General features: G+C 45.1%; 1 protein-coding gene and 1 long non-coding RNA gene across 11 annotated transcripts in view; one reads left to right on the top strand and one right to left on the bottom strand.

The window, feature by feature from the left end:
- The window catches only part of RAD51B (RAD51 paralog B), a 708,971-nt gene that overhangs the window by 181,481 nt on the left and 504,388 nt on the right, over nucleotides 1-23,102 (bottom strand). The gene's annotated exons all lie outside the window — the stretch shown is intronic.
- On the top strand, nucleotides 1,096-21,567 carry LOC106507734. 2 transcript variants are annotated; one of them, XR_002346146.1, is made up of 3 exons: nucleotides 1,096-2,551; nucleotides 16,148-17,093; nucleotides 18,491-21,567. It is a non-coding gene; the product is annotated as an uncharacterized LOC106507734 (long non-coding RNA). The 2 variants fall into 2 exon arrangements; XR_001303964.2 differs by lacking the exon at nucleotides 18,491-21,567 and having other exon boundaries at nucleotides 1,096-1,978; nucleotides 2,425-2,551; nucleotides 16,148-18,271.

The raw sequence follows: 23,102 nt of genomic DNA, 5'->3' as shown, positions 1-23,102 counted from the left end.
ATGCTACTGCCGTTTCCCACCCCGTGGTATATTACTTGTGTGCTTTTCTTACACCCATAGTGTCTATTTTCAGAGGGCCAAAATCCATGTCTCATTTCTGCTGGTATGCCTGAATCACAAAATCTGAGACAGAGGATGCTTCATGAAGAGTGGTTAAATAGGAGTTCCTGTTGTGGTGCAGCAGAAACGAACCTAACTGGGAACCATCAGATTTCGGGTTCGATCCCTGGTCTTGCTCAGTGGGTTAAAGATCCGGCGTTGCCGTGAGCTGTGGTGTAGGTCACAGACGCGGCTTGGATCTGGAGTTGCTGTGGTTGTGGCGTAGGCCGGCAGCTGTAGCTCTGATTCCATCCCTAGCCTGGGAAGCTCTATAATGCCACAAGCGTAGCCCTTAAAAAAAAAAAAAAGAAAAAAAAAAGACTGCTTATATAGTCAATAAGTTATCAGTAAGTAATTCCTACCAAACTTTTAACCATGTTATATATTCATTTTAGCAGCAGATTTACGTTCTTATTTCTCTCTTGCTTAAGCCCAAATTACTGTTTACATTTTTCAAGCAAGTTCCAGGAGTTTGTTGCTTAGATGTTTGCTAAAGTGACAAGATGAAGTGAGTCTGAGCTTTCAAGTTTTCCGAGGAAGAGCTACATGTGAATAATTAGGAGTTGCTAATTAGCTAAGCATTCAAAAAATGTTGTGGTAATAAAATTGTCAGTCCTTCTCAGGTCTGGAAGATGTTTTCAGAGGTCAGAGCCATAATTGGCCAGTAGTGCCTATTTGAAGAACTCCATGTCCCTAAACCAATGAAAACAGTACAAAGAAAGTACCCATGTGCTTGGCAGCTCATCAGACAGGTAAGCTTGGGTCCTAACCAAGGACCATGAGCAAAAACAACCAGTGGAAAATTTTTTTTTCTTTTTTTTTTTCGTTTTAGGGCTGCACGCACAACATATGGAAGTTCCCGAGCTACGGGTTGAATTGAAGCTGCAGCTGCCAGCCTACTCCACGGCCACAGCAACGAGGGATCTGAGCCGAGTCTGCAACCTATACCACCGCTCACGGCAATGCCAGATTCCCCATCCACTGAGCAAGGCCAGGGATCGAACTCATGGATACTGGCTGAATCTGTTTCCGCTGCACCACAATGGGAACTCTTCCAATGGTAATCTTAAGTGAGCAAACTTGAGGAGATCTATCTTCAGGAGTGCTTACAAACGTTACGCCACCCAAGAGCAATAACAACAGGGCCTTGAAAGTTAATGACAAGGACAAACAAACAATATTTTTAAAGTACTATAAACTAGGCACTATGCGAGCCCTTTATAGAAGGAGGGCTTACACCTTGTTTGATCTTCATATCTTAGCTTCATATCTTCAGATCTTAGGATCTTTTTTGACCCTCACAACCACCCTATAAGGTAGGTAATATCATTCTTGACAGACTAAGGCTGTACGAGATTACATAATTCTTCCAAGGTCACGTGGTTGGTTAGTGATGGAGCCAGGGTTTGAAACTAGGTGGACTGAGTCTTCACCACTACTCCAATTCGCCTTTTCCAGGCTCACTGTTTCAAACTGTCTGTTCCTCTGCCAACCCAAGGGCCGGGGGAGGGCCTGAGGAGCCCAGAGGCCCATCTCTGGGAAGACAGTGATGGAAGTACCTTGTGAGCATCTTATCAACTCATCTGAACTCTGTGTCACTCAGGCGCTACACTCGGCTTCCTTTGTTCTGATGTACAGCGATAACCCAAGGCAAGGGGTTTCCAGAAAGACGAGGCATGCCCTGTCTTGGCACGTTATTTGACCTCGCTCAACTGGCCCCACCACTGGATGCATGCAGGTCAGGTGGCCTGCAACTGACCCTCTCTGGGTGAAGGCTTAAAAATCTGGTCAGGATCGAAAAGTTATTTCACATAACAGGGCTCTGAAAGTGGAAAAGTACCTGAGGAGTGGCTAGAGGTGGTGGGAAGGCTGGAGAAAGGTAGGTGGGAAAGGTGTCAGTTACTATAAATCTGTAACTTTATTTTCAACTAGAAAATTCAGGGGTCTCTAATGCCTTTTGACTTTCAAGCATTCCTATGTGAGGGCTGGCATAAATGCTCGTTAGTGCTGTTTATGGGAAATTTAAGGTAGAAGGAATCTGTTTACTGGCTTTTCAGAAAAGGTGATTTCCTGCCCAGTGACCTAATTGGTCAGGAAATAGATAAGTGACTCTTCGCTATGCTTATTTTAAGCAGACATTATAAAAATTGGGGCATTCTCTCTCTCTCTCTCCTTTTTGGTGATTGTGATATTTAGATCTGCCAAGGCAGCATGACTTCATTGTACTGGAATCTGGCTGATTCCAATACAAAAAAAAAAAAAAATCAAATAAGTGAACTCGGTTTTGAAGATATTTTCATTATTGGGGATGTTTCCTTGTCAAAGGGTCGAGCTTGGAGAAGAGTTTGGGTAAGCGGCCGAGAGAAAAATCGAATTGATTTACATGGAAGTCAGGCCTCTCAGAAAAAAGACTGAGATCATTCATACTCTGTTCTCTCAGAGGCACTTTTAGGTAAGTCAAAGCATGTTCTCTTTCTGGGATTGCTTACCCATCTGTAAAATGTGACTAAGAATTCTTGCCTCTAGGGAACCAAAGGTTCTCGTTGACCCTTAGATGAAGATATTTGATATGTTTGAATGACAGGACAGAAGGAAAGACGATTAATCATCACCTTCTCCTTTTCTTCTTGTGATAATGAGGCAAGCTAGTTCATTCAGTAATGAAGAAGTTCAAGCAACAGGATTTAGATTCTGGAATATCTTTCACGACTACTCTCTTTGAATCCAAGTCCCTTGTGCTTTGGAGTGGGAGTTGGTTCTGAAGACAAATTTCTTCCAAGGCCAGGGGCTCTCTGCTCCATACACAGGGTGTGGTCCTTGTGCAATCAGACTGGAGGAGGAGAGTCAGGTTGCTATGCAGTCGTGGTACCAATCAGTGTCAGTATTCAGAAGGGGCCTGTTGGGGAGCTTTCAATTAGGAAGCTCCTCCTCTGAAAACACTTCAATTTATGACTCCTGGACTAGGCATTTCTGGGAGGTCAAACTGAATCTGCAGTACATAACATAAAAGTGAAGTAAAAAGGTCAACTTTAAGAGAATAGACTTTTCCATGATTTTTTTTTTTTTTAAAGTATAAACAAAGCAGTGACTCCCAGAATAGGAAGAGACAGAAGTTCGTGGCCTAAGAGGGCTGGATATTCTGGACATTTGGTCCCTCCTGCTCTTTTATGTATTTATTTTTTGTCTTTTTAGGGCCACACCCATGGCATACGGAGGTTCTCAGGCTAGGGGTCGAATTGGAGCTGTAGTTGCCGGCCTACACCACAGCCACAGCAACTTGAGATCCGAGCTGTGGCTGCGACCTACACCACGGCTCACGGCAATGCTGGATCCTTAACCCACGGAGCGAGGCCAGGGAATTGAAGCCCGCGTCCTCATGGATGCTAGCCGGGTTCCTTACCACGAAGCCACGATGGAAAATCCTTTTTTTTTTTTTTTTTTTCCTTCCTGCCCTTTTAGATGAAAGACAACTTATTGAAACTCGAGAAGAAATTTTAAAAAGGAAAAAAAAAAGAATTAAAATACTGGCAAATGTTTTCGGTACCGAAATAAGTTTGGGGAAAGGGATGGTATGTTAGCATTGGATCTGACATTCTCTTTCTTATCTCTGGTCCTCACTTCCTGAAGCCTGTTCTATATAATGCATGATAGCATATGGTCGGCTGCTGGCTAGCAGACAGGACCCTGGAGTTCTGTTTCTGACTTCGCTGTGGGATTTTAATGAGACCAGGTGGGAGAAGAGGATGATGTAACAAAGAATGGCAGGGCAGGCCTTGGTAAGGACCCGTCACCTTGCTTCTCTGAGCCTCAGTTTCCTCATCCATGATAAGAAGGGGTTGTTCAAAAAGATCTCAGAGTTCCTGCCTATACTAAAAACTTTGCTTTTATGGTATTTTAATGCAAGAAATTAGTTCCTCGTTCTGCCCCTCCCTTTTTCCAGAAGTGTGAGAATACTCCATGTGCTGTCTTTGAATATCTGTACCCTACCCAGCACCCATTTAAGCCTAAAGTGAGTGCAGACGTCTGGTCCTTTTCCTAAGAGCAGATTTCTCTCCAGACTCGGGATTTTCTTGGCCTCTCCTACCTACGAAAACCTTCTGATGGGTAAACATGTGTTGGCCAGGGGCCAAGCCCCAGCAAACACAACTTCATAACAACAAAGCTTAAAGATGGGAGTCTGAGTGAGAGGGTAGGGATTAGAAGGGGATTATCATTCATTAAATTCAGTTTCTCCTGTTTGAAACCAGGCCCATGGAAGTTGCTGAGCTTCGGCATATGTTGTTTTGTTGGGTCATTCATCTGAACTGAGGAAGTGACTGAGAACTTTTTTAGCCCCAATAGGAAGATGAAGTGGGGAAATACTTAGATCTGCTTTTTTCCAAGTTTCCCAGAGTGGCCTAAGTTACTTCTGCTAGTGGGTCATCAGCTCTTTTTCTATTTGATGCAGAAAGCCAGAATTTCAGGGACCAACGCTGAAGAGGGTGGAGGTGGGATTAAAGGGAGGAAGACTGCCTAGGACAGCGTATGTGTCGAACAAAGATTCAAGATGACCTACAAGCTCCGTGAGACCACAGGGAAAAGGTATCATGTATGAGACTGAAACAGGCTCAGATGCCTATCCTCCAGCAAAATCAACTTCCTTGGGTGCTTGTGGTTCATCAACTGAACCTGTGAACCAGCTGTATGTAGCATATACTCTACTTCCTCAGGTCTTTAAAATTGACAATGGTCTGTAGGTCAAGTTCCAACGGAAGTCATATTTCTGACCTAGCTCTATAAATAGAGCACTGGAAAAAAACCATCAGCTGCGCATGGCCCAGGGACCACACGCTATCTATTAAGTAAGTAACCACAGTATCTGTGCTGCCATTTTAGCTGAGAAAAAAAAAATATCTTTTGTTATTTATAATCTTCTGAGCTTTGAGAGTCTCAAAATACTTTAAAGCTATTAGTCTTCTTTCAGATTTACAAATAAAGGATCTGAAGCGTGAAACCACACAATAACTGCCTCAACAGCATCTGTCCACGGAGGAAGGCATTCGGCCTGCGTGAAGAATAAGGCTGCTTCACTTTGGGAAAGCAGGAGATTTCATTCCCAGGGTCTCTTGGTTAGAGGTGAAAGATGGGAATGCAGTGCTGAATCTTGCGTAACACACCTAGGCTGGTCCACGTTTCAATAAAACTCATTGCTGAGGAAGGTAAGAAATGTGAAGAAGACAAGAAGAGTGGGGTGATCAGAACCTCTGGAATGCAAGGGTGAGGGATGGCTTAATCCTCCAGGCAGAAGGTGGAAACAAAGTTAGTTAATCACTAGGATAAAGACTGGTATGCGTCAGCAGAAGCCACTCAAGCAGCTCCCCTGGTTTTCCTGTGGGGAGAAAATACTTTATGTTTCCCATAGTCATAGAGTGGTTATCATCCAACCAGGACACTTCTGAAAATGACATGGGGACATTTTAGCAAGTGTATTGGGATAACAGCGATACATCGGGACTGTGCTGGGCAAACCAAGATGGTAAGGTCCCCTGACAGAGACGGCGCATAGGACATTTTCCTGAACTGGGATGAAGATGCTGACTCTACAAAGAAAAACGGGTCCTTCTTAAACGCATGTATCAACCAGAATTCTCTAGGGGATACGGCATAGGATTTCTTCACCATGTTTACAGGGATGATCAAGGTTCTCAGACAGCGAGGAAAACATGGGTTTGAGAAGGACAGAACAAGGGTGTCTGAAGAGAAACAGCTTTTAGCGCTGCCCAGGATGCCACGCCCCTGATTCTCTTCTCCAATAACACAGCTCTCCTCCTGCCACCTTCCATTTATGGCAAAGAAATCCTGAGCAAGGACCTAAGCTAGGTCTCCTGACCCTTTGAAAAGAATTCTTTAATTAAAAATAAATGCACTCACTGGAGAGAACACATACTATCCTTAAGGAAATGCTACCAAAACAAAGAAAACAAAACCCCAAACATTGAAGGGAAGCTGAGGCATTTTCTTGTAAATGTAGGCTTCATTCCACCGAAGCCAGGAAGATGCTTCTGTGAAACGGGTTTTCATCCACAACATGCATCCTACCAGCTCACCGTAAGTCAGTGAATTGCTCAAAATGTGGCCATCAGCTGTCTCAGTAGGAACGTTGCTTCTCTACTCTCTTTGTAGAATCTGAGGCAGCAAGAGGACCAGAGCTGGATTCTAGGAAGTCTTGAGTATTATATATGGTCATCATTGGATGTTTTGACCAGTTGATATTTTTTCAGGTGACTTTTTTCTCCTGGCTGAGGCAGAGGAATACAGCCACTTACTTTTAATTTCAGATAGTTTTATAGTCTTGGCTGCTAGAGAGGAAAAAAAAATCCCCCTCAGATGTGTGCATTGCCTTTGGAGAAAGCTGGGAAGGGTTAAAGTGACATATCCTATCCCCCCCCAACTGTTTGAAATTTCTTCTTGAAACTATTTATTTATTTAGTCTTTTGAGGGCCACACCTGCAGCATATGGAAGTTCCCAGGCTAGGGGGCAAATCAGAGCTACAGCTGCCAGCCTTTGCCACAGCCACAGCCACGCCAGATCTGAGCCTGTCTCTGACCTACACCACAGCTCATGGCAACGCCTGATCCTTAGCCCATTGAGCGAGGCCAGGGATCGAACCTGCATCCTCATGGATACTGGTTGGGTTCGTTACTGCTGAGCCATGATGGGAACTCTGAAACTGTTTTTATTTTTATTTATTTATTTATTTTGTTTGTTTCTAAAGTAGCATATCTTTTATCAGCCACTCTTCTTGAGGAGATTTAAATTATAGTGAAGTAATATTTGGTAGCTTTGCATATCCAAGGAATTAGTCTGGACAATGAGTAAGCCAGGTGACAGCCCGTTTACCTAAAGACCCAAGGGACACAGTCATAGTCACAGGGTTTGCCTTTGGGAAATCAGCTTACAAGGCAAACCCAGGACCAGGAGACAGGGGCTCTTTCCAAGATCTTGGCTGATGTAGAACTGGGCCCAGGTAAGTCTGCATTGGCTTCAGGCCGACACTGGATCCCTCGCTCTTTGCAAGTAGTCAGGACAGATGGGAAAAAGAAATACTGTTGTTTATCAGGAAATATATTCTTGAAAAACATTTCTGTAAACACAAGAGGAGCTTTGGCGTTCCCATTGTGGCTCAGTGGTTAACGAATCCAACTAGGAACCATGAGGTTGCGGGTTTGATCCCTGGCCTTGCTCAGTGCGTTAAGGATCCGGCATTGCCGTGAGCTGTGGTGTAGGTCGCAGACGCGGCTCGGATCCTGCGTTGCTGTGGCTCTGGCCAGGCTGGTGGCTACAGCTCCGATTAGACCCCTAGCCTGGGAACCTCCATATGTTGTGGGAGCGGCCCAAGAAATGGCAAAAAGACAAAAAACAAAACAAAAAAACAGACAAACAAACAAAAAAAAACACAAGAGGAGCTTACAGACTCAACGCAGAAAGACATTTCAACTAAATACAGTGTTTAATCCTGAACTGGATCTTGGATCAGGAAAGAAAAAAATTGCCATAAAGGACATTATTAGGACACCTGGCCAAGTTTGAATATGGCTGGTATATTAGATAATGGTATTATATCAACCCTCATTTCCTAGGTGAGATCATTGTGTTGTGGTCACGTAAGAGAAGTTCTTGTTCTTAAGAGATAAATGCTGAAGTATTTGGGGGTAAAGGGTCATGATGTTACAACTTACTCTCAAATGGTTCAGCAAAGATAACAATAATAAATTAATATTATAAAAAACTGACAATAACATGAGAAAGATAAAACAAATGCGGCAAAATGTCAATGACCTGGGGGAAGGGTATGTAGGAGTTCATTGTACTTTCCCTGGAACTTTTCTGTACATTTGACCTCTTTTTCTAAACAAAACAAAACTGTGTGTGAAAATACATGTTGGCCTACCCTAAGAGACGCCTTGGGTCACTGATGTAAAATCAAGGCACAGGCCCGGATCTTGGAGAAATTATCAGCGCATTGTTTCACATATGTGTTGATGCATCGGAACCACCTAAACCAGAATCCTTGTTCCCCTATCAAACCTAAGGAATCAGAATCTCTGAGGGGTGACGTCCGAAGTCTGCTTTTTCAAAATGCTCTCCCAGACGATCTGCATTTACATCAAAATTGAAAAAAGATCCCTTATTAAGCTTTGATGTTTTGCTATAACTGTAGGCTTCTCAGACCCATGGACAGTCCAAGGAATGGATGCCTGTGGATGCACCTGCATTCGAAAATCTCAGCCTCGCATCTTGTGGTGCAGCTCTGCATCCTGGTAATCATGGAAGACACCATGCCCTTGGGCCTGCTTCCCCAGGGGAACAGAAAAGAGATGCAAATGCTCTTTAGAAGGGACTTAAGTCATCTGGTTGGAGTGGCTGTCCCAGGAGCCACTCAAAACCCAACGCAGAAATCGGAGGAGGGGCAGCTGACAGCCTGTGGCACTTAAGAGGACAGGGCTGGTGATGGCGCCTAGGATGCCCCCTCCAGCAGAGACCCTCATCAAGGCCCTCGGTCGGGCTCCTTGACCAGCATTGCTGCTAGACACCAAACACAGTTCAGCTTTCTGAGTTGAAGCTTCCCTTTGTTTCTTCAGTGAGAACGGGAACAGAAAGTAAAGAGACTAAATTGGCACAGGAGATGGAAGCCTTGAGGTGCTCTGAAAACTCCAGACTACACAAGAACATCGGATGAATCCAAATTAAAGTGCATCAGTCAATACTGTTTCCCTCAAGCCCACAACAGGGGTATAATCATTATTCCCATTTCGCAGACAAAGAGGTGATTTGACTACAGAAGCCCACCTAGTCAGAGCAGGGCTGGGGCCTGAGCCCAGGCATTCAGTGTCCTTCCTTCTGGCATCAGAGCGCACATCATGGTGAAGAATGCTTTTAATTATCACCTTTCCAAGAGTGTGAAGATTTATTGCTATGCTTTCCTCCGGCCCCATCTCAAGTACCCCTTTGGGAAGTAGCGTGATCATGATAGGAATCAGGATATTTTCTTGCGAGGGAGGGAATGGAATGCTGGCATCACAAATGTTTGTTGCCCTGAAGGCTCTGAGAAGGGGGGGGGGACCGGGTGTCGGGGAAGAAGTCGACAGTTGAATAGTTAGTGAGGCGGTCCCAGCATTCTCAGCACCCTGAGCTTTAGACCAGAACCTAAGGGTTCTTTGGCTTTATTTTCCCACACCAGTGAATTTGGTGTGGCTGCTGAGTTCCTTTAGTTCAGCCTGCATTTTCTTTCTTCTTTTCTTTCTTTCTTTCTTTCTTTCTCTCTCTCTCTCTCTTCCTTCCTTCCTTCCTTCCTTCCTTCCTTCCTTCCTTCTTTCTTTTTTTCATGGCCACATCCATGGCATATGGAAGTTCCTGGGCCAGGGACTGAATCCCAGCAGCAGCTGTGACCTGTGCCACAGCTGTGGCAACGTCAGATCCTTTAACCCACTGTGCTGAGCTGGGGTTCGAACCTGTGCCTCTGCAGCTACCCGAGCTGCCGCAGTTGTATTCTTAACCCACTGCACCCCAGCGGGAGCTCCCCAGCCTGCATTTTCTTGATATCTGGAGTTGGGCTTCCTGAGTCAAGGCTAGGATAGAAGCGGCGGCGCTTCTCCCTTTGTGGGGTGTGCACACACTCACAGGCACACGCACGCACACACAGGAGGGCTAGCCCCGTGGCCAGCATGCCAACATAAGGCTCAAAATCAACTGGCGCCAGAGAGGACAGAACGGTCTATTAGCAACTGGGATTCACAGAGAACCCCAGATCACAAGGCTGTAAGGTCCGAATAATGTGCACATTGCCAGGGCATGGGGGCTCTTAGGCAACAGAGCTTTAACTTCCTCAAATATTCCTTCAAAACAGTGTCCTAGTCCCCATGTCTAGTACTTTCAGGAGGTGGCCTCATGGCAGGAGAGGGAACTGACGGACAAATGTGCTGATGCTAACAGGGCTATTTTAATCGAGGGAACTGGTTTTGGCGGTGGCGAGCAGTCAGTCCACATCTTCAAAATACGAGCTCTTGAGCAAAGCAATTTCCTTCTCCCGTGAAGGCCCCTGTTTATCTATGAGACCGAACTACAGGTTTACTGAACGTGGCCAGGTTCGGCAAAGTGACCAAGACCTCCAACCTGGTGTAACTCGTCCCCATCTCAGACGTCAGCTGATATAAGACCTTACAGTAAAGAATCACGACGTAAGAGGTGGGGATAATTAGCATGTCCCAGGCAGGAGGCTCAATACCTTACACACATTGTCTCTAGGAGGAAGATGCCATGATCACACCAGTTTTCAAGGGACAGACGTCAAGCTACAGAGGAAGTACGTGATGGCCCAGGGTTACTCAGCAAGTGGCAGAGCAAGTCACTTCTTTCAGCCATTTAGCAAGTCTTCCGAGAATGACCATCCATGGCTATCCTGGGAAGGAAAATTCATAGGGCCTCCCTGACCCCATGCTCTAGACACTGCACTGATTTTCTTTTCTGCGTGAACCTGTAACCTTCAATTTCTTCTTCAGAGTCACCTGTGCCCGTCTAGAAAAGCCTATCTTAATAGTGTTCTCTCCCTACTGTTGGGAAACTCTTAGTCATGTGATCAGTTTCTACAAATGGATACTAAAGAATAATAAACCTCCAGGGTCTGTAGCTTTGCAACTGAAAAATATGCAAAATAACCTGAGCGGCCAAGATCCTGATGGGCTTTCCTTCCGTGCCTGTGATCGCCCCATCTGGTCCACCTTCGTTGCCAGAAGTACCTGATTTTATATCATTTTTTAAAAAATATCTTATTTTAGGACCTGTCTAAGTGGAACTGCTTTGTTAATTGGCATTGCCATCCCAGTGATCACTGCATTAGTTCTTTTATCAATGAGAACGCTACGATGAAACATAAAGTAGCAGAAGGTAAATGGGATGGAGTCAGAACAGCCCCCTGGGCTGCTAGTTAGCCCATTTTCTCATTTACAAGAGAGCTGTGGACAGAGAAGCAAGATGCAAACCTCAGTTGGCATTGGCACATACCTACTCTGGTTCCAGGCGCTTTACGTCATAACCATTTCTTAACCATCTCAACAGCTATATGACATAAGTTGAATACCATGATTGCCCGCCTTTGACCGATGATGAAACTTTGCCCACATTCACAGAGCTCATAAGTGGTGTAGACAGAATTCAAACCCTGATAGTCTGGCCCGAACGCCTGCGTTCTTGCTTTCTCCTTGATTCTAACAGGCACTCACGGCTGGGAGTCCTTGTTCTTGTTGACTTCCCCTCTCGGCAGCTGAGTCTGATCCCAGCAGTGGATTCTTCTAACATCCGTAGCCAAGGATGGCCCATAAAGTTTTTATGTCATGCCACTACCACAGACTCATTGTGTTTATGGAACAGAGTCATGGTATAAACAGAAGAGTCATGTATTGAGCGGGTTTTTTTTTTTTTTTTTTTTTAAGTAAAAGGTTTTATCAACATTGTAAGACTTTATCATCATCATTCTTAAGAAAAGTGACACACACACCCGAGGTCACACACTTAGTCACAGGTCAATACTGGAACAAACACCCCTTCGTGTACCCTCCTGGAAGCTCAGAACCTATGGCTTCACCTAGAGAACACCATAGCCTCCCTCCTGCTCAAGCATCTCTGCAACTGTACACAACCCTGTGCAGGACCATAGGGACCAGTGCACCCACTTTGCAGCAGCTCCACCTCTCATTAAAATAGCACAACAGCAACCTTAGAGCCGTACAATGGCAACAAAATAATAATTTTTAAAAAAATGGCGGAAAGATCTCCAGGGTATAAAATTTTCCTTAAACTCATCATCAAGTTCCTTCTTGAAAGAGGCAAGTGCCTGCCAGCAGGAACCTAAAACTCATTATTATTCTGGATTTTCTTTCTGCATGACTGAGAAGTTTTTCTATCCTCCCACTCTCATCCCTATCAAAAGACTCCCCCCTCCATCCAAGACAATCACAAAGTTTAAAAGTAGCTAACTCTCACCCCAAAAAAAAAAAATTTTTTTTTTTAATAAAAACAAAAAACCCATAGCGGTTGCAGAATGGCTTTGCGTGGAAGAAGGGTGAGTTTTCTCTTCAGAGAGGCAAATTTCATAGGGTTGGGCAAAGAGAGAGCTGAGGGGGGGAAAGGGTGGGAACAGAGAAGAGGCGGAGGCGGGAGAGAGGAGGGGATAAAGAAGGAAGAATCGCTGGCTTTAAAAAGCAACATTGTCCAGAGAGGTGAAAGAGAACAGATGGCCGTGGAGAATGGAGCCCTCAAAGCCCCGCAGAAAGGGGCGATGCTGACAGATCTTGCTGTTTCCCATTGATGCCTGAATGTTCTAGTGTGGGGAGCCCAGGCCAGTGCAGGGGCCAGACCTCTGTTCCCAGTGGCTCGCTGGGCCACTGGCGCTGAGACTCACTGAGAGAAAGAGCAGGCGGGGGGCAAGGGGGGGGGGCGGGGAGGGCAGGCAGCTGTGGCCGCAGAGGGGAGGCCAGTGGGGGCGTGTGGGTTTCCACAGCCTTCTCTTCTGGCCCAGCCGGGAAAGGTCAGCCCAGCCCTGGTCTTTGCCCTGGCAGAGGTGAAGGAAAGGACAGAGGAGGGGGGCCAATGTCTCAGTGCACCCCCACCACTACCACCAGAAGGCACGGGGGGGGGGGGGAGGGAAATGCACATCTGGGACCAAACAGCTACCTTGGGAGAGGGAAATGAGGAAAATATTGCAAATGCTTTTGGAGGATTGAAACATGCAAACTATAATAAACAAGAAATTGGGGTCTTTGAGAGAGGTCAGAGAATCCTGCCAAGCAAATCCCAGATTATTTCATGGAGTCTCAGGGCAGAGATGTGATTTGCTGAGGAAACACAACATGAGTTGGTGGCAGACTCAGGAAGGAGTCCAGAGGTCTGAGTCACCTCCCAGAGAGGGGCCAAATCCAAGTGGGGCTTTGCTGGACACCACGGACAGAGGGGCCTCTGGTGCCTAGGGTGTGCTCACATGTGTCCATGTGTATACACGTGCATCTGTGTGTGTGTGTGTGTTTGTGTGTGTATGTGTGAGAGAGAGGGAGAGGCAGAGGCAGGATGGGATGCTCTCGGGCCCATTGCTGAAGGTTACTGGAGGCTTACAAGTCATCATAGAGCGATGCTAGTCCAGGCACCACTGGTCCCCCTGGGAGCGGAAAGCCTGACAGTCAGTCCCCACAGACGGATGGACGGAGGCCTGGAGAAGGGACTAAGAAGAAGGGTTTGCGGAAGATGGGATGACAAAGAAGCCCATACACTTCCGGGGACAAAGCTGTATCCGCATAATTTCCTTAATATAACTTTGATCAGGAAAATCACTGTTCCAAATGACCTCTTGAACTCTCCCTACATCCTTGAGAGGAGGATGCTAAAATTCAGCCCTACCCCTGCCCAATGAGGAGGGAGCCCCAATCTTCTTGGCTCACTGTCCAGTTGGCCTACGGAGAGTTGCACAAGCTCCAAACATTCCTCTGGTTTGGATTTGCCTCGCTCTTCTTCCTTGGCCCAGAAAATGAGAGAGAACTGAACTCAGGACTGAGGGTCTGAAACAGCGAGGCATGAGTTTGCAGAAACTCTCCAGAATCATCATTTGGAAACATTCCCGCATGTCGGGCCCCCATAAACATCTCTCAGCTCACTCTCGGTGGGAGTAAAGACGTTACAAGGTGGCTCTAAATATATTTAGGGACCTGGTACGTTCACCTTTACCTGGGCTAGGTCTCCGTCTTCCCAGGAAGGAGGCTTTCACTACGGCCGTCCAGTCCCACGCTGCGTACTATGCCTACATCTGAGTGCCTGAGAAAATTCCCATGGGGCGGTGTAGTAAAAAAAGATCAACCACATGAAGATCCTGCCTTTTGATTTCCTTGCTTCATCCAAATTGCTCCCCAGGCGCTTTTAGATTTCGAGGCTCCCCTAATCACCCTTCTAACCAGCAGCCCCGCCACGGCATAGAAATTAATTTGTATAGCTCCTAAGTGAAATTATCCCTGGGGAGAGAAGATGCCCAAGGCTTTAACAATTACAACAGAACACAGCCTCGGAGTGAGAAGAGGAGACAAGTACACGCTGACATCCCGACTGAAACTCCAGGCTGAATCCGACAGAGAAGAATGTAATTCCCTTTCCTGGTTGGAGGGGACACCAAAGAAACCGGAGAAGTGGAATACCTATTAGGTCCCCACTAATCCTCCTCCTAAATTCAAAGCAGGGTTCCTCCCTGGAATTCATTTCTGAGTATTCTTAGTCGCCACTATTGTTCAACAGCTCAGTTGATAAGTGCTTGCAGCGCATAAGGCTTTCTACTGAGCTCACCCCTCCTCGTTCCCAGCCGCTCAAAGCACTTTACAAATATCACCTCATTATTCGTTATAACACTCCAGCGAGCCTGATCGGTGGAAAGGTTCATTATCTTCTCCTTACCAATAGGGGAAAGAGACAAAGGAAGAAGTGACTCGTTTAAGCCAACAAAGCAAGGCAGAACTGGAACTAAAACTCAGCCGTCCTCCTGACGTGCTGTGTGCACGTGAACTCCGCTCGCCTGCAAAGAGGTTCCGCTGACAGGGCAGGGTTTCCTAGCCACGGACGGTGTTGTAATCAGCAGGTCCACAGAACTGGGGCACTGGCTGGAGGGGAAGGGATGGCAGTCGAGATGGAGGAGCCCCATGTGAGGGGCCTTAAAGGGTTTGGACAAGTCACTTTGACTCCATGGAAGAAGGGTTTCCATTAGAGGATCTTAAGGGTTCCTTCCAGCTCTTAGACAATTAGTGAAGCCTGGAGTTCCTGTCATGGCTCAGTGGTTAACGAATCTGACTAAGAACCATGAAGTTGCGGGTTCGATCCCTGGCATTCCTTGGTGGGTTAAGGATCCGGTGTTACCGTGAGCCGTGGTGTAGGTGGCAGACTCGGCTTGGATCCCGTGTTGCTGTGGCTCTGGCATAGGCTTGGCAGCTACACCTCCGATTAGACCCCTCGCCTGGGAACCTCCATATGCTGAGGTGCAGCCCTAGAAAACGCAAAAAGAAAAAAAAAATTTAGTGAAGCCCTAGCTTCAGAAGAGGGGTTCTATTTTTTTCACCAGCCCTTTGTGACAATCTGAGATTCATTTTGCTTGTAAGCCTGAGATGGCATCCCTGTCTCTTTATAAGCATCTCTGTGTCATCCACAGTCCACCCCAAGGATAGTAGGGGACAAATCAGCTAGTAGGGACAGGTAGTCCTGGGGCACCAAGGCCAGGGACTGAAGAGGTGAAGGGAGGCTGGGAACAGAAAGAAGACTGGAAGAGTCAGAAAAAGAATTGGCAAATAACATTTTGAGCTGTGCCTGGGCCCTACCCATGGACACTCCTTACATTCCAAGGAACCTATGACAGGTCCTTCAAAGTTTAAGTAGGCTGTAAAGAAACAGAGTTTGCTTTGGTTTTTCTAAATACAGGCTTCACCTGTCAACCCTAAAATCCATGTGAGCAAGGCCCCAAGGTACCCTGGAGGGGTGGTTTTCCATTTAAACGGAATTTCATTTTAATTGAAATAACATTGATGTGCCTTCAAGTTAATTAAAACAGGATTTTACAGGTGGCTTCATAGTTTATAATTTGTGTTGCTTGAGCCAGATATGCCTAAGCCTTTAGAAAACCTGCAGTGTTTTATCTCTCTGATCTTTTACATTTTCTTTTCCTGAATGATGCTTTGATACTCATTGTTTGCCCCAAAGAGCGTTTGAGAGGGAGGACATTTAGTAGAATCAACACTTGTTTGCAGAAGCAGCCCCCACAACCAGAATAATGACCTTGGAAATAGTCTTGGGTGATGGGCTGATTACAATGACTGGATATAAAGGACTGACTGTGTAGCCGCCAGAAAGAAACACATTTTTGTAATATCTCAGTTGTTTCTATTGGCCTGGCCTTCCTTGCATTCACCATGGGAACTGAATCAACAAGTTTGTTTGCTTTTATTTCAGTGATTACAATGCATTCTTTTTTTTTTTTTTTTCCTTCACATACAGGGAAAAAGGAGTAAAGAACAAATGAAAGTCAAATGCTTGATGATCCAAAAGAAATGGGTATAATTTTATTTATCTTCAAGTTCAGCTGTAAAAGCGACTAGTTGCAAACTTTATTCCCTCTGCTCTCTCTGAGGACCTCAGCCTGACCTTGTGGAACCTTCTTTCTGGGAAATTAAAGAATTTCCAGGATTAGCTCAAGTTCTGAGGCTGCCAACTGTGACAATCTACAAAACTCTCTTAGGTAATGATTCAGACCCCTCTTCTGCTCCAGGCCAAGATGGTCCCTGATGAGTTGGAAATATTCTAATTTCCTGGACCTAGACCACAAGGCGAAGTGACCCTGGAAGAATTTCAGAAGGGCAAGTTCAACACGTCTGCATACTAAAGACTCAACAACTGATATACATGTAACAACAGAAATGTAATTGAACTTGAAAAGCAAGAATTAAGGGGTCATCAGAAACAAGTTTACAAAAGAACACCGGAAGGGAGGAAGGAAGGAGGAAAGAAGGCAGGGAGGGAGGGAGGAGGGGACCACAGGGAAGGGAAGGGGTGGGGAGGGAGGAGGAAGGGAAGGAGGAAGAGAGGGCAGAGAGAGAGAAAGAAAGCTTTATGAATTTAATAATAATTGGTCTCCACCACCTGATTCTGAAGGAAGTCATTTTCTGAACATCCCCTGATATGAACTTTTGAATTCTCCAGCAGAAGGCCAAGTTTCCAATGCTGATCGGATAAAATGCCAAATATCTCTCATCATTATAATCCCAAGATGAGGAAAAAGAGGAAGAACGAATCAATATTCTCAGTTTATTGTCGAGGGGCCCAGAGAAGGGTCAGGCTTGAGAGCCCACCAAGGACTGCACTAGTTAAACTAGATGTCACCCTGATCCCTCCTCTGACACTCGTCTTTCCTTACATCTCCTAAACCATGCAGACAGCTGGGCAGGTAAGAGAACATCAAAGTAAGCTTCCAACTCAATTCTGCCACTACCTCATTCTGTGGCTTCCTTAGGCCTTGTTCCCCATTTGAAAAGTGAAGGCATAGGACTGGAGGGCCACTGCCATCCCTCCCATGTCTCACATGGCCCAACACTACTGTATCTCTGCAGAGACTGGCATTTCCCCCCCCCCCCCCAGCCACAGTACATTTTCTGTCTTTTAAGTTTTACCCAGTGTTGGTCCCTAGGAGTCCCTTGCGGTGTCTGAGGAGACCCGGGGCAGGAATTCAAGCTTTACTGGCCAACAGGAATGCCCACTTCTCCTCACTCCTGCAGAGGAAAGTTAAAGTCAGAATACAAGGGTTCTAGGTGACCTCACTCAGGAAACCCACTGGCATATGCCCTTAGATACAATCCAAAAGGGGTAAAAGATGAAGATCCATGTGGGGAGATTTACTGTGTAAGCCAAACCTACCACAGGGTAAGCTCTCAGTGGGAACATCTAGGAAATAAATGGGTAGCTTTTAAAATAAATGACTAGAACTTCAAGGCTCAGATGTTTTCCACTACCCAAGATTTGCAGTTTCGTGTATATGACCTGGCTCAGCAACTCTCTCCATGACAATGGGTTTCCACAATGTTAGTTGAGGAAATTTTTAAGAAGAGTCAGCAACTCCAAGGAACTTTTCATTCAAGGACACTCAAAATGTTATGTAACTATTATTGCTTATGATCCCGAACAGATGTGGCAAGAAGGTTCTTCGTTTGAGAAATAAGGAACATTTCATAGACATGTCTCAGGGAATAGAGGACATGAACAGAGCCTCCAATAAGCCACTCATAGAACCATCTGGGTTCCCAAAGGGTTACACGTTGTCAGAAGACCTGGGTTTAAAAGATTAGAGAGAAATGTGGAAGATTCATGGAGAAACAAGAGGCCCAACTCGGTCTTGAGTATCAGATTTCCCCAGTGACTCACTGGCCCATTTGCTTACAACGTTTTTGCAGAAGTCTTCTGGAAGCCTGACCAGAATGGAGCAAATCTAGATCTATCAAAATGACTAACACAGATAATAATGTGTGCTTCTGGTTTTTTAAAAAGTTTTACGTTTCAACTTTATCTATCTATTTATTTATTTATGCTTTTTTAAGGGCCATACTCATGGCATATGGAAGTTCCCAGAACAGGGGTCAAATCGGAGCCACAGCTGCTGGCTTACATCACAGCCACAACAATACCAATCTGAGTCACGTTTGCAACCTACACCATAGCTCACTGCAACACCGGATCCTTAACCCGCTGAGCAGGGCCAGGCATCGAACCTGCATCCTCATGGATACTGGTTGGGTTGATTTCTGCTGAGACACAATGGGAACTCCTGAACTTTTTTATATTACCTTTCAGGTCAATTCAGAACGCAGCCTCCTCAAGATGGACCAACATTTAGAAGACTTTGGTAGATCTGATATATTAAACAAGAAAGCTGAATTCATGTTGTGATGCAGCGTAAACGAATCCGACTGGGAACCATGAGGTTGTGGGTTCGATCCCTGGCCTCGCTCAGTGGGTTAAGGAATCCATCATTGCCATGAGCTGTGGTGTAGGTCGGATCCTGCATTGCTGTGGCTCTGGTGTAGGCCGGCAGCTACAGCTCTGATTGGACCCCTAGTCTGGGAACCTCCATATGTCATAGGTGCAGCCCTGAAAAAACAAAAACAAAAACAAAAAACAAGAAAGCAAGTCACAAAGCAGTATGTACACTATGATCTAATTTTTGAAAAAAATTTACATAAGGGTATGCTTAGAAAAGTAGACAGAATTATAAACACTGATATCTTACCTTACCTTACTGAAACGGCATTATAATTTTTTTTTTCTTTTTGGCTATATATTCTATTGGCACATAGAGTAACCTGGATAAATTTTATAAATACAATGTTGAGCAAAAGAAAGTGTTACCAAAGAAAACCTACTATATGATTCTGTTTACATAAAGTTTAAATACAGGCAAAACTCACCTATGCTTGTAGAAATCCAGATGGTGGTTACTTTTGTGTGTGGGGGCGGGGGGGATTAGGGGTAATGACAGAAATGGGGAGCTTCTAGGGTATATTAACATCTTCTTTCTTAATCTGTTCTGGTTACACATGTGTGTTTGCTGAAAAGGTTCATGGAGTTGTACACTTATGATATATATATCTGTGTTACGATTCACTTTTAAAGTTACTTAAATGTAAACCGCATCCAACGAGATCTGCATCCAGAGGGTTCCTCACACATACTGTCAGGAAGTCTAGAGAAATGACTATTACTTTTGGGTGGGGTGAGATATTTCAACGTGCCTTTGTGTGTACATTCATCCCAATTGGATGGTACTGATCACAAGAAGGGGGCTACAGTATTTTCTTAGCTCCATCTCTGATAAAGGGGCTCTGGAACCAGGCTCCTGGAGTGCAGAGAGACAAACACAAGTTTACGTCATGGAAGGGTCTTGATTTGTGCCTATCAGTGTCCTTCACATCTTCCTTGACAACAGTGTATTGATGGAGATTCTAGAAGTCCAAGTTTTCATTTGACTCGGCCTCACTATAAGGCTTGATGAATCAGCCTGGACCAGATGCAGCCACACGGGGAGGTGCACTTCCCACATGGAGCTTGCATTCTTAAAAACAAGCGAAAGTGGCTAAATTTGTTAGAAGAGAGGCTCTGTGAAGGCTGGGACCTCATAACCCCAGAGCCTAATGCAAGTCCTGGCATAGAACACAGGCTCAATAAATATTTTTGACATGAGTGAAAGTATAAATCCACTTTCAGAAAGAAGAAACTGTTCTAGCTCGAGCAGAAGTTACTATGAACGGTAAAGGGAAAGGGAAAAGATGGAGCAAGATGTTATATATTTAGTGACTTGTATCTCTGACTCAAGTAAACCAGGTCAGGGATGAGGGGATTTGTGTTGCTGTAGATTTTTGGTAAAACCACTAAGGAAAAAGCACCATCCAAGAACAATATAATCTAGCCCAGAAATGTCATTTAAAATTTTCTAATATCCACATGAAAAAAAGGTGAAATAAATGTGAATGATAGATTTTGTTTAGTATAGTATATCCAAAACGTTACCATGTCGCCATGTAATCAATACGAAAATGAAGATATTTCACAGTAGTTTCCTTGATACTAAGTCTCTGGAAATCCAACATGTATTTTATATTTACAGTCCATTTCAAGTGCCTAAGAGTCACATGAATCTAGTGATTCTTGAATATGCAGTGCAGGTCTAGGGAAATATCTATTTGGTGGAAGTTCTTTTATAAAAGATGAACAGGGTGTGTGTGTGTGTGTGTGTGTGAGAGAGAGAGAGAGACAGAGAGACAGAGAGAGAGAGAGACAGAGAGAGAGAGAGAGAACCTGTCTTGATGGTATTTAGCATTGGTTTCCATCTATTCCTGAAATCAGCCATGTCCCAGTCTTTCGTTTCTATAGATATGCCAGCATCCCCATGATAATTTCGACTTTCTGCCTAAGCTCCTTCGAGTGTGGTTTCTGTCACACACAATGAGTCCTAACTGATAAATATAGAGAAAACACGCCCATGGGTTTGTCCTGCTTTAGAGGCACAATATCTGTCAAAGAGTTGACACTAAATCAGCCTTGATGAAGTCATAAATCAAGAAATACAGTTACAACCAAAAATTGGATTCTGAAAGTTTTTTTCCTGTTACGCACTGTAGGTTGCACAATCAATTTGTACACTGCTTTTGAAAACAAATGAACCCAAGTCTAGTTCTAGCTTGAAGGATTCCAGGTGCATTTGAACTGCACATTCTGAATCAAACAGGAGTTTAATAAGGTGCAGGCGCTACAAGTTACCTGGATGCTATCCATCTGAGACTGCTGCAATGCAAAAGAAATGAAAATAACAGCCTTTCTATCAGCCAGCATCCCTCCTGCTTCGTCTCAGGGTTTGTCCACCTGCCAACACACATTTATTTCTGTGTGTCTTCAGTTAAACATGGAACTGGAGTTTGAGGGGAATGGGTCAACAGTTTAACTTCCCTGAGGAAAAAGCACCTGCCATCGCTGATTACCATCGCTTGAACTGCTTTGTGATTTAAAGGCCATAACTAAATTTGGTATTTCGGTACTCTTTTCACTTCTGCTAGAGGCCCAGACCTGAACAGGAGAGATGATGATATCACTGCACAGTTTCCTCTCAACTCCATGTTTCCCATGTCACAAAGCAGCCTTTGGGCATCCGAAGTTGCATATGTGGCCTCTGTTCCTAGGACACCTTTGCAGGCAATTAGTGATACCTTTGCAGCAAAGTTAGAAAGGCAGGGCTGAATGAGAGGCAAACACAATCCCCTTCCCACTGCTTGATAGGAAATCCTCCCGGGATGAGAAAAGAGAGAGAATTCCATAAAGAGGAGTTTGGGATTGGCTTTCAAAACCTCTAATAGGAGTTCCCAGTGTGGCTCAGTGAGTTACAAACCTGACTAGTATCCATGAGGATGCAGGTTCCATTCCTGGCCTCACTCAGTGGGTTAAGGATCTGGCGTTGCCAGGAGCTGTGGTGTTGGTTCCAGTGCAGCTGGAATCTGGTGTTGCTGTGGCTGTGGTGTAGGCCAGCAGCTCCAGCTCTAATTCGACCCCTGGCCTGGGAATTTCCATATGCTGCAGGGAAAAGGAACAACAACATACCTTTAATACTAGAGGCACCTGCAACCAGGGAGACTGGAGGAGATAGTAAAGGGTCAAAGGGTGCTAGGCAGCATCAGGGCAGATGGAAAGGACCAGAAGAGCAAGCTCTCTGTCATCCCCTGCCATTCAAATTCCTGGATGAGCTCTGCACGGACTGAATGGGGGAGGAAATCTGCCCAAGTAGCCGTAACTCCTGCCATCCAGAGAGGGGTGAGATATTTAGCACCAAGGAGAGGAATGGGCAATGGTATGTTATTGCTACATTTGTATGAGTCATTGGCTCATAAATGCTTTATATCCTGCCTCGATCGTTCGTCATTCGAGTGGGGAACTTAACCCGGTTGTCTATGGAGCTGTTCCTGATTTGCCCTGGTGGAAAGGGTTAAGCAGGTCAAAGGATACTTAACCTCCAATATTTGAATCTTCTGCTTTTCATGAGTGGGCGAGACGCTGAGCAGATGGAGCCCTCGGCAGGAGAGCAGGACCTGGTTTCTGCCAATCATTTCTATGTGGCTGTATGTAAGTCCCTGCTTTTATCTCAAAGTTTTCATTTGCCAAAAAAAAAAAGAAAGAAAGAAAAAAGGAGGCAACGATAATGTCCAAAGTATTTTGCCCTAAATATTGATGAGAACACATCTGAAGAACCTGCAAATTCTGGAAAGGGTGCTGAGGAAATGGAGCAGATGAAGTGATTAAGGGACCACGTTAAGTGACCACAGTAAGTGGCTCAAAGCAGAGATGCTAGAGCCAAGCTCTGGGTTTCAATTCTGGCTCTGCCACTTATTCGCTGTTTGCTTTGGACAAACCACTTAACCTCTCAGTGTGTGCAAATTAGAGCTAGTAAGAGTTCCTACCTCTGAGTACCTACCACTGAGTTACTGCTCAGTGAGTTCATTTATGTTGAATGCCTAGAGCGGTATCTGGCAATGTTAGTACACGTTTCTATTAACGAGCACAGCATACTTTCATTTTAGAGTTGGAAAAGACTTCACAAAATAGCTAGTCCTTTTCAGCAAACACTCTTTTTTTTTTTTTTTTTTTTTGTCTTTTTGCTATTTCTTTGGGCCGCTCCTGCAGCATATGGAGGTTCCCAGGCTAGGGGTCGAATCGGAGCTGTAGCCACTGGCCTACGCCAGAGCCACAGCAACTCGGGATCCGAGCCGCATCTGCAACCTACACCACAGCTCACAGCAATGCCGGATCGTTAACCCACTGAGCAAGGGCAGGGACCAAACCCACAATCTCATGGTTCCTAGTCAGATTCGTTAACCACAGCGCCACGACGGGAACTCCTCAGCAAACACTCTTTTGCAGATGA

Source organism: Sus scrofa, chromosome 7 (assembly GCF_000003025.6).
Source record: "Sus scrofa isolate TJ Tabasco breed Duroc chromosome 7, Sscrofa11.1, whole genome shotgun sequence".
NCBI classification, from domain to species: domain Eukaryota; kingdom Metazoa; phylum Chordata; class Mammalia; order Artiodactyla; family Suidae; genus Sus; species Sus scrofa.
The sequence above is the reverse complement of the archived record's forward strand: the minus strand, read 5'-3'. Positions and strand labels throughout refer to the sequence as shown.